Source organism: Pygoscelis adeliae, unplaced genomic scaffold, assembly GCF_000699105.1.
Source record: "Pygoscelis adeliae isolate BGI_AS28 unplaced genomic scaffold, ASM69910v1 Scaffold54, whole genome shotgun sequence".
Taxonomy (NCBI): domain Eukaryota; kingdom Metazoa; phylum Chordata; class Aves; order Sphenisciformes; family Spheniscidae; genus Pygoscelis; species Pygoscelis adeliae.
The window spans coordinates 3,096,198-3,107,299 of NW_008824982.1; positions in this window are offsets into that span (position 1 = coordinate 3,096,198).

The window sequence follows — 11,102 nt, forward strand, 5'->3', positions numbered from 1 at the left end:
ACGTAAGCCCCCGCGGAGCAGGCCGCGGGAGTCAGGCCAAGGGCCCGCGTGCGTCTGGGGGTCGTGCCAGTGGCCAGACGTTGTTCATCGAGCGTTGTCTTTTCCTGCAGTCCTCTCTTTCGACTGAATTTCTTAACGTGAAACATCGCAAGCTTAAAAACCGGGGAATAAAGTAAAGCAATGCTCTTTTTTTGGCCTTGTATTGGAGGCAGCGTGTCTTAAGTTGCATTATATTGCAAGGGGCAAAAAAATACCTTGCCTCTGTGTATTGAATATTTCATGCAGGAAAGTTTGATGCAGCAATCTGCTTTCAGGAAAAGTTCCCACGGAAGAACTTTTGACCTTTCAGGGACTGGACCTTTCCGATGCAAATACGCCTGAAAATCAAGCTTAGTCGAAAGATAGGGCAACCACGGGAAAGCCGGTAACATGTACCTCCTCCTTCCTATAGGAAGCGCAGCTCTTTGGTACTGCATTGGGCTTCTTTCCCAAGATGACATAGCCAGAGCACGCAGCCTGAATTGCTGAAAAGGCGCGGAGATCCCTGAGCCCTGCGGCGAGCGTATGTGGGGAATACGCGAGCGGGAAGTATAGTATGTGCTCTCAGGCAAGTAAAGATGCTCATAAAAACATTTAAATGATACCCTGCGTTTTCTACAGGCCATCACCAGATGAAACAGATGGCCTCGGCAGCAGGAGGAAGCCCTCAGCAATGAGGATGTTCTGAGCGCGGGTCTGTGCAGCGGACAGTAGTTAGGCGGCAAAATCCTCATTCTTCTGGAGGCTAAAGGGAGTTTTTGTTTTTCACAGGGTTTTGCAATTCTTCAGCAGATCCCTTCTTTGTGCCAAGTCAGGGTCAAGTTTTACCTATTTCTTCATAGCTGCCTGATCTCAAAGTATCTGCAGTACGGATGGCTGGAAGGGCAGACAGAAACACCAGTCCTTACTGAGCTGGGTACCAGACTTCCAGGGGCCTAGCTTAAGGCAGAAACTGCTGGAAGAACCGGTCTGTTAGTGCCCAGTTGTCGTGTTCCGGCTTTATTCCACCTGGGTTTCACTGTGTGCTTTGAGGTGCCTCACAGGAGAGAAAGATACGCAGTCTGCGTAAGGACTGAATCACTCTCTAGAAATGCTTATTTCTCTTTGTCTGATAAAATGCCTTTAAATTAGCCCCCTTCCATAGATGTGATTCATCTGGGTTGATAACTTTTTCTTAGAGCAGTTACTGCTTCAGAAGTAGTTTCTGCTTCATTATTGTTATTTTCTATTATTCTTAAATCTTCGTTTTCCTTTGATCTTGCTATCTTCCTCTATATTACTTCTGCATTCCTCAGCAGAGACCCTTTGAGAACAGCTGCTTCCATCACCCCTAAGGAACCAACAGCCAGACTTTTCCTGCCGTCCTTTCCCATTTCTGATGCTACTGCTCTGCCTTTTCCACTGCAACTAAGCTAATGAGAGTAGGTCATGTGACAAGTGCCTTAAATTCACTCAGCGCGAGGAGAGCTGCAGGCATTCAGTGTCTTGCAAAATCAAGTCCGTAATATATCCTGTCTACGACCTCCAGTAACACATCCCTTAATTTGCTTTATTTTTCTTTTGCAAATGGAAACATACGCATACATTAAATTTTCACATGTATTCCAGCACATAGATGCACTGAAGAGAGAAAAGAAGTGAGCTGGCCAAAATTAAAATACTAACAATTTTGAAACTACAGAAAAGGTTAATTCTAAAGACTCTTAATTTAAAAAAAATATTGTTAAGAAAATACATGGAATTTTATCTGAAAACTTTCAGTATTGTTCCATTTTTTTGTTTCCCCCATTTTTGACCATATTTAAGCCATTCCTCTTCTTACCCTTTTTAAAATAAAAAAGCACGAAAAACACAGGGAAAAATGTGGAGGAAGAGGATTAAAAAAAAATCTGGAAGCCAAATATACTAATTAATTTCATCAAAAACAATCCAATTCCTGTACGCTTCCTTTTCAAAGCAAGGTTCAGTCTCCATAAAAATGGATTTAATAATTTAACAATTTCTAACTGGTACTTTGCCACATTAAACTGAGATTCACCGAATATTAACAGCATTTCAAGAAAATCGTTTTGTAATGAATTGTTGAAACATAGGTCAAAATGCCCTCATCGTGAAGGAGATGGTTTACACAGCTCTTTCCTGAACTGAGTAGATTTAGAAGGTGGGCACTACGAAAAGCACACGCAGCAAGGCAGCCTGAAGGTAGAGTAGGTCAAAGAACAAGATTTTGGTCATGTTCTACCCGAGCCACAGATGGGGCTTATTACGACAATAACATTTTTTCAGTATTTTGAGATCTGGCATGTAAACACATGAAAGATCTGTTTTAAATATAAATAACTTGGTAGGAGCAATAAAAAATGTTTCTGTCATCTATAAGCAGATTTATCAAACCATTTAAGCAGTATAATGAAGAAATGCATGTTTTCCAACATGTCATCCTACCTAAGTCATGAGGAGAAAAATGGAGCCACTAATGCAGTTAGATGCAACATTCTGATGGCACAGTGTAATTTATTTATTGTGCACATGCACTTTTCCATCTATAAAACAGTAGGGGTGTCTGACTAAATCCATTATGTAAATCTCAGCATCTTTTCACTTGCACTTACAAACTATTATTTTTCTTTGGTGCTTTTATAGTCACTTTTGCCTGAACTTCATACAATTAAAATCCAAGTGCTCTGCAATCCTATAAGCACTACAGTTAGGCACCTGATTTGAAATAAAAGTACAAGACAAATAAGACACAAAGGTGTTTGTGTAGGTGTTTGATATGAGAGATGCTAATTCATGTTCAGAATGAAATCGTTTAAAATCAGCAATAGACCAGGGCATTCAGGAACAAAAATGGAATACAGGAATAAAACTAAACAAAATAAATACTAGATGGAGGATAAGGAAATAACTGTATTAAGACCAGTGTTGGCACCTCGCATTCTCTGGAGTGGTTTAAGACTCTAGACAGCTCTTGCTGTTGTCTTTGACTTACATTGTCCTCAGCATCCTGCTCTGGGTATTCCTTCAGGACAGCTGTGCATATCGGATCAAATTTCCAAGGGAGTTTGTCTTATTTAGCTGTGATATTGCTAAAGAGATGAGAAATATGTTTGAAAGTACATATAACCAGGAATATATGCTCACATCCATTCCTCTTCAGCAGTGTTTATGTAGGTGCATATAGTTAAGCGTGTCCTTGAAGATTTTGAAAACGCCTAAACGTAACTTTGTCAAAAGCACCTAAATGACACCTAAATCATAAGCAGCTAAACTCAAAGTCTAGGTCCCATTTTCAGAATTGATCTAGAAACTTCATTCAAACATCGTAAGAGCGTAAGAACTACTGTAGCGGGTCAGAACAAGCATCTTGTCAGCTTCATAGCATTGCCTCTAGAGTGGCTTAACATGGAGGCCTAAGGAATACTATCAGTTAGCGTTAGGCTCCTGGGCTCCTCAGGTACTTTCTTCAGCATGAGTTAATCTTTGAAGTCATTCATTGACTACAGTGCTGTAACTTAACAAGTTCCCATGTGACAGCTGAGACTTAGCAACTGATCTCATGCATGATCTTGTCTCACTGCAAGTGGCTGGGAAAACTTCTCAGTTTAAACCTCAGTGGAAGCCACATGAGGTTGAGGATTCGCCTCAGATGTCATTCTGTAGCTAGGTGAGTTACGGGAATGCAGTCATGTGTCTGAGCATAATGGTGATTTTTACTTAAGCATATTTGTAGAAAATGTCAGGATGCTTGACCTAGAAAGTCCCATTGTATCTGAAACAAGGGAATTTCTAGAACTGAGCTCTGTTGGAAATCTGTCTGCAACTTCAGATGCTGACCAGCTGAAAAATCAGCTTCTGAGAGCAAGCTAGTCATCTGTCTTTTATTCATCATCATAGGTCTCTAACAACATAAGGATAAATAGCCTTACAGTAGACAAGGGATAGCATCAGACCCTAATCAGAGAAATATTTCAGTATGACAAGCCTACTTACTGGATCATAAAAAATAAAACTGGAAGGGATTTTAAGAGGTTGCCTAGTTTATCTATCCCCCATCCTGATGGATGTTTGTCTGAGTGGTATTTAAAAACCTCCAGCAGCAGATACTCCACAGCTTCTCTAGACAGTCTGTCCCAGAGCTTCAGCATCCGTGCAGTATGTTTTTCCCAATGTCTGGCTGTCGTGGTTTAACCTATCTATCACTTGCTGCAATTTAGCCCATTGTTTTTTATCTTATCTACTGTAGACTGACATATTTATTTATTTATTTATTTATTTGGAGGCTGGTATTAAGTCTCAGGTAAAATCTCTCTTCTCTTTTTTTTGGCTGCACAACCTCTGTTCTTTCAATCTCTGGCATTTAAAACACTTCAGATGTACAGTATGAAGGGATGGGTATGAGCAGGGCATTAGCATCGTGGGGACAGTATTTTGATAGGCTTTCCTCTTCTGTCTGTCTGTGCTCTACATGAGGTCTTCACGTGCCATTTTTACTGTTGGAACAGACAGTCTTCCAGAGGTGAAATTCCAAGTTGAAATAATTAATCTACAATTTAGAAAAGTTAGCATCTCACAAACAGATGATAGACAAAAGTAAAAGTTTCACCCACCATTAGTGCCAACACAAAACATCTTAACAGCTGTATTAATTTGGAAAAAAAAAATAAACCCAAACCAAAACTTGGGCAACTGCAGGACTCTCAAGGAAGTTCAAACATTAATTTAGTGTAAGTGAAAAGGTATCTGGAAATGTAATGAAGTTCATTGTTATATTAATACTGCATTAACTGGGAGCAAAGCAGTCTGACATATTTCACTGCTATAAAAAGCTGCATATCAGAGATATGTAGGAAATAAAAGATAATGAATTCGTAACTGAGCAAAAGTTTCAGTAAGCTTAGCCAAATGATGAGTTAGGACATTAAACATTCCAAAGTTTCGGTACAGAATTAATACAGAATGCTGAAGAATGCTAAGTTTGGAATAAATGCTTGTTTTATTGAAAATGGATGAATGCAGTCATGGAACAAAATTGTACATTAAATCATTTTTAATGCAAGTATAAGAAAAACACGTAAGTCTGAAAAGCTCCCAATGATGATCTGTGCCTTGGCTTTCTTGAAGTCAATATCCAAACTTGCCTATCTAAGTAAAGGTGATCAGTTTTGTCCTTGAACACATACCAGGACATGCAGCAGATGGATGAAAGTCACATTTGGATGCAATGTAGAATGACAAATCTCAGTTGTTTTATGGTACCGGCATTACCTATGCCAGAATAACTGCTAACTTCACAGCATTGCAAACCAGGTAATGTTTGGTTTGGCTGCACAAAGTAAAGGTGCTTGTGATTTCAGTAAGCCTCATTCGGTTTACAGCTCAGGAAGCTGCGCACCATCCAAGCTAATAACAGCTATTTTCTTCAAATCCTGATGGGAGAGATGCTGTAGAATGGGTTCACTGCTGTGAAGGTATTTCCAAAATTCATTTGCTAAATCTGGGGACACGTTTTCATCTTTTTAAGAGTGATTTTTGGGAACCTCAGTATCTCCAGCTTTAAAATCTCCCAGTGGATTTGCTTTTAGAATAAGTTGCAGCTTTCATCTGACTGGAAAGACTGCAGTGCTTTGTTTCATAAAGAATGGTCTTCTGTTGCTGAAAATCCAGCCTTTGCAAAGTTTTCTGTGGCTTATTACTCTTCCTGACTTATCTTTCTGTCTGTCTGTCTGTGTGTCTTTCTACTATTTATCATGTTTAGAGCTCATTATGTACCAAGCAAGTAAACATCTATTTGAACTATCATATCCTGTCTTCAAGCTCTCATTTCCTGATATTTCTTTATAATATTTTTAACTCCTACTTTGTCCACGTGGTCAGGTAACTCTATACTTTTTCACTGGAAGTCTGTTTTACTCCTTGTGTGACATGGATGCCTGCTGGCACACCCAGCATCACGCATTTTATCTCTAGATGTGGCACTTTGTACCACATCATATTTCTTGATAAGACACACAGGAATTTTTTCCCTTTAACATAGCATCTCCTTTAGGATACTGTTCCCATGATACGTGGTTTCATAAACAGTTTCATAGGTAGTTTTTAGTACAGTATTATTCTCAGTGTTCTCTGGGCAAGCTTGATTCAAATCATGCCCACAGCAATAATGATGTATGTGACTCTGCCAGCTGCAAGCTGGATGCAATGTCTGGTATTAATCCTATAATATCGCCACACCATTTCTGGCAGTGTTTGATCCCCACATCTAGACACAATAACAAATCTTTCATCGTTGACTTGGTCACAGCCACTGATCAGATTGCTTGGTACAACATACAGGTGAACTCTTCATGAACATTCATGTCACCTTCCACACACGGCAGCCATAAAACCACCAGCTCTCCCTAAAAGTCAATTATTTTCATCTACCATAACTGCATAGTACTTCCTGAAATTTTCTCGGAAATATCCATTCTGATCTTAAAGGTCATAATTTATATCATTTTGAATGACTGAGTTTGTGAATTTGGCTTGATTCTGTCAGTCACTTAGAAATACCAGAAATCGCCTGAAAGCAAAGCAATTGAATAAAGCTGAAGTCAGCCTGTTCTCCTGAGGCAGCATTTTCAGCTTGTTCAGCAAAAGGTACTTGTACTCTATCACAGCACAAATACGTATGTGGCAGGATAATGTAACTAACATGGGCTATGTTTGGTGATATCATTTCATTAGGATTTTCCAGTTTTCTCCTTTCTTTGAAAACTTGGCACATCATCCATATATTTTGTGATTTTCTTTTTGGAGAATATCATGAAGCATGAAGAAGCTTGCTGCCTCTTAAGTTTGTCTCTAGCCCTTTTATTCAGTTAAAGAATTCAGGCTGTTTGAGAGCTTCATCTGTTTACTAAGTCAAAAACAGGTTGCACCCAAAAGCTATCAAGTAGCAAAATTGCCTTATGCTGTAACTTGTTTCAAAATAAATGGAGCCATTGAAAGTCATTAAACCAGAATGGGCAAAAAGGTGGCCTTATTTTCTAAACTTACACAAATGGAGAGCTTGTTGTCACGGCATTTTACAGACAGTAATGGTAGCAGGCAACAGAAATTCAGTTTTCTTTGAAAGCAATGATGGAAACAGCTCCATGCTAACAAATGTAGACACATTTGGTTTTGGAAATGAAGTTAATTCTGCCACTGCTGCAGGTGATTTGATTTTAGCACCTTAAAAATGCTAAGTTTAAACTTCACTCAGTCACTTAGGATTCAATTCAGTTGCCAAAGCACAGGCATTTAGAGTCTTTTGAGATGCCCTCAGTAATCACACCTGGTCTTCAGCTGCTGCTGGGAAGTCATGGGTCGCCCGTAGCTCTTGTGTTCTACCTGCCAGCCTGAGCGGGTGGCATGGGTATCTCAGGGAATCTCACATGGTGCCTTTTGAAAAACAAATTAAGCCCTATTAAATGGCAACAGCATAGGATTACATGTTTACTTTCAGTCCAGCTTAAACATTTAGCTGTCTTTTGGCTGTTATACTGTTTGTGGAGCTATGATATGGTAGGAGGCAAAAGGGACACCTACACTTGATCTGTTAATTAGAAAGGCAAGCAACTGCTTTTAGTTTTGCCTGTCTAAGTCTTAGGTCCCTTTGTCACCAAGAAATTCAAAGAAGGAAAAGTGCAAAATAAGACGGCTGTTGAACACTTTTCATAAACTTCCTTAAGATCTTTCCAGGCACTGTTTGATTCACACTAGTTGCTAACCAACCACTGAAGAATCATAGGCTGCATGTCTAACCTTCTTCCTCTGCAATGACATTGCACAGAAGACGAGCAAAGGAGAAGAGCTGAGGCACGCACTGAGGCACACAGAAATGTTTGCAGCCACAAAGGGAACCCTGCTTGTTGAACTTAGCCAACTCAAGGAGAAACCCCAACATCTGCTACGGTTGTTCTTGGTGACTGAGAGCCCACTGGGCAGAAGAGTTGCACTTTCAGACATCTGAGAATGCCAGAGGACTGAGCATATTCTGGGCTGAAGAGAAGAAATTGTGAGTTCATTTCCCTGTCATCAAGCTGGAAGTGTAGGAAAAAAAATGGAATCAAGAGGTAACACCCTGATGTGGCCAGGGCTCAGCAGGGTTTGCTCTCACCAAGCATTTTTACACCAGCAATAGTGTGTATAGTATAGTACTTTGCCATCTTCTCTTTCAGTCTCACCAAGTTTACCAACAGAGCCTAGAAAGGACCTGAATCCTCACCCAGTAGGTCCTGTAAATAAAAATAAAATATGATCTGTGTTTCACCAGTCTCTTGTGTAGCCAAAAAGTGCCCCAAAACCCTTTTCCACCTCTGTTAAGTTCTTCCGAACACAGACATTCTCTTCTGACCTTTAGCTCTCAGCTTGTTTCAGTGAATTATCTTACTGAGGTGATAGCACCAAACCTGGAATGAATTTACTTGTTTTTACACATCAGTTCAAGGAAAATGCCATGCAGACAGGAAGTCTTGATCCACAAAGTGAGGGGGAGTTTTCGTACTGCCCTTGAGAAGTAAGGGAATTCACTCAGTTCTCAAACTTCCGTAAGAACACTTCTTGCAAGACCTTCTTGCAACACAGGAGGTCAGCTTAGACTAACACAGCAGTCCCCTGGCCTTAAAAATATATGGATCTATAAAGCATAATGTTCATGAAAACGTTAACTGCCTTACTGTTAATAATGAAATAAAAAGAATTAATGGTATACCACAGTGCTGACTAAGAAACCTACTGCCAAGGAATTGGTAAAATTCAGAGAAAGGCAGAACCTGACTCATCAGATGAAATAAATGTGTTCCCAAAGTCTGAAAGTTTTGTCGGAAGTTCATAGAAAATGCAGCTGAATGTATAGAAAATGCTACCGATGAAGCAGCAGGTGTACTTCCACAGGTTCTCTGCCTTTCAAGAGAAATGCTCTTAAAAATGAGCATTGTGTCTTGTAAAAAGGCACTCTGCTTATTGGACAAAAGGCATTTGATATTCCAGCACCATAGAAGCGTTAAGTAAATCTTTGAACATCTCAAGTCAGAATATCATCAGGTTTTAAACCATCAGGACCACATGAAATGAGTCCAGGATATGCCCACGCCTGTTGTAAGAGAACTTTGCAAAATGAGTTCTGAAAGCACATTTGGCATTAGCAGTACCTCTGACGTTCCTCAAACAGCTTCAGCGTCTGTGGCATAGCGGTAAATCTTAGTTCAGCAGAAAAGGATTCAACTTCTTAACAGTCACAAATGTTAATGGCTTTTGGTTTATCTTTTGGCTAAACCTCTTCCTGCAAATTTGAAAGTTTATGTTTGAAGGTCAGAGGGTTCCCGTGGCATTTGAAGACAATGAAATATATTCTCAGGGCACTATTTAGTCTGCCACAGAAAATCTAGTTGTTGAGACTCAAAAGTCCTCCCAGTTACATTTATTATGATTTATAAAGAACAGAAAACTACATTGGCTGTTAAAATAGCAAGAATCCGGCCAGATTCTCCTGCGCTTTACCCTGGAAATAACCACAAAAGCAAACTGAGACTATCAAAAATGAGTGATTCAGTATTTCTAAGCTTCCAAGTTTGGGTGAGATACACGGGTGGTGTTGAACAAGTTTCTACCTGCCAAGTTTGTTTCTACCATGAAGCAATGGCAAAAACAGCACAAAAAAACAAGAAACCCATGCACACCCTAATGCTATTACACACATGTAAGCAAAAAAATAGAAAGACTATGTGGACACCACGTAAGCGGGTTTGAGATTTTGGGGTGTGTTTTTGTGAAAAACATTGTTTTATCCTCCAAAACAGCCTGAGATACACTGTTATAGAGAAAAGGGTGACACACAAGTCTCTGTACTCTCAGAAGCTAAATGTCTCCTGTAACTTGAAACTCTATGGCCATTTATTTGGTTCTGAAGGATTTTTGAAAATTGGCTTCAGAACAGTTGCGAAAGGCATGTAATAGTTTACTCTTCAGAGAAACAATTATTTTATGACAGGTAGCTCCCGTTCGGTGTCGTTCAATTCACAGCAACCCTCCTAAGATGAGCTGGCTGGTCCAAAAGGATTGGAACAAAAAATGCAATAGCATATTTTCTATGACTTTTTCACAACATTATCATTCAGAGTCTGTCCAGGCACAGATTTAATGCTGTTTTCTTCAGATAGCTGCAGCAGCAAATTGGTTCTTTCATAACAACTGTTATGAAAAAGAGTTACAAAAATATAATTCTCTTAAAGACACCCTACCAACATCTGTATTGTATGGCCAGATGCCATATTAAAAGTGGAAACATTTCCTGAAGAAGCAAGAAAGAAAAGTAGATAATTGGATTTTCTTCTGCTTGTCAGGAACATACCACTCAACACCAGGCACTGAATGGAAAAGATACCACTGCTGAGTAAGTCATGATAATTCGACAGCTGACCTAAAAGGCCATTTGACTGTGAACAATAGGTATCTGTTAAGGATTTATCACTGCTCCTGATTATATTAGCAAAGCCTTGCTTAGAAAAAGTCACAAACGCTTAACAGGAGCAAGCACCTCCTTCTGTTATCTGGATTTGCATTCATGTAACTCCACTAACCTTAGAAGAATTATCCCTGATTTGTAGCAGTAAGAGATAAGAATCAAGCCAAAGATTTCTTCTTTAAGTTAGATATTTGCCCCATCTATTTCACGGGGCTATTTCAAATCGAATTAAAGAAAACCCAGTATGTCCTGTTTGGGCATAAATACAGATTAAAGACAATCCAGCACATGTCCTTGTTGAAAATTGACACAAGGGAACATGAGCTGCATTAAATGAAAGTCTAAGATAATATAAATGATGGACAGTGCTGAAAATTATTCCTTCATTAGCCAGACAAAGCACAAGTAGAAGAAATCTTGTCCTCTCCACTAGCATTCTTCTTGTAAAGAAACAGATCCTTTTGTTAAATTTTGGATATCTAAACAAATGTCCTGGTCAAAAAGCAGTGCCCATTGTCCAATAAACTTGTATTAAAGATGGAGATGAGGAACTTGAAAAAAATAATTTTTT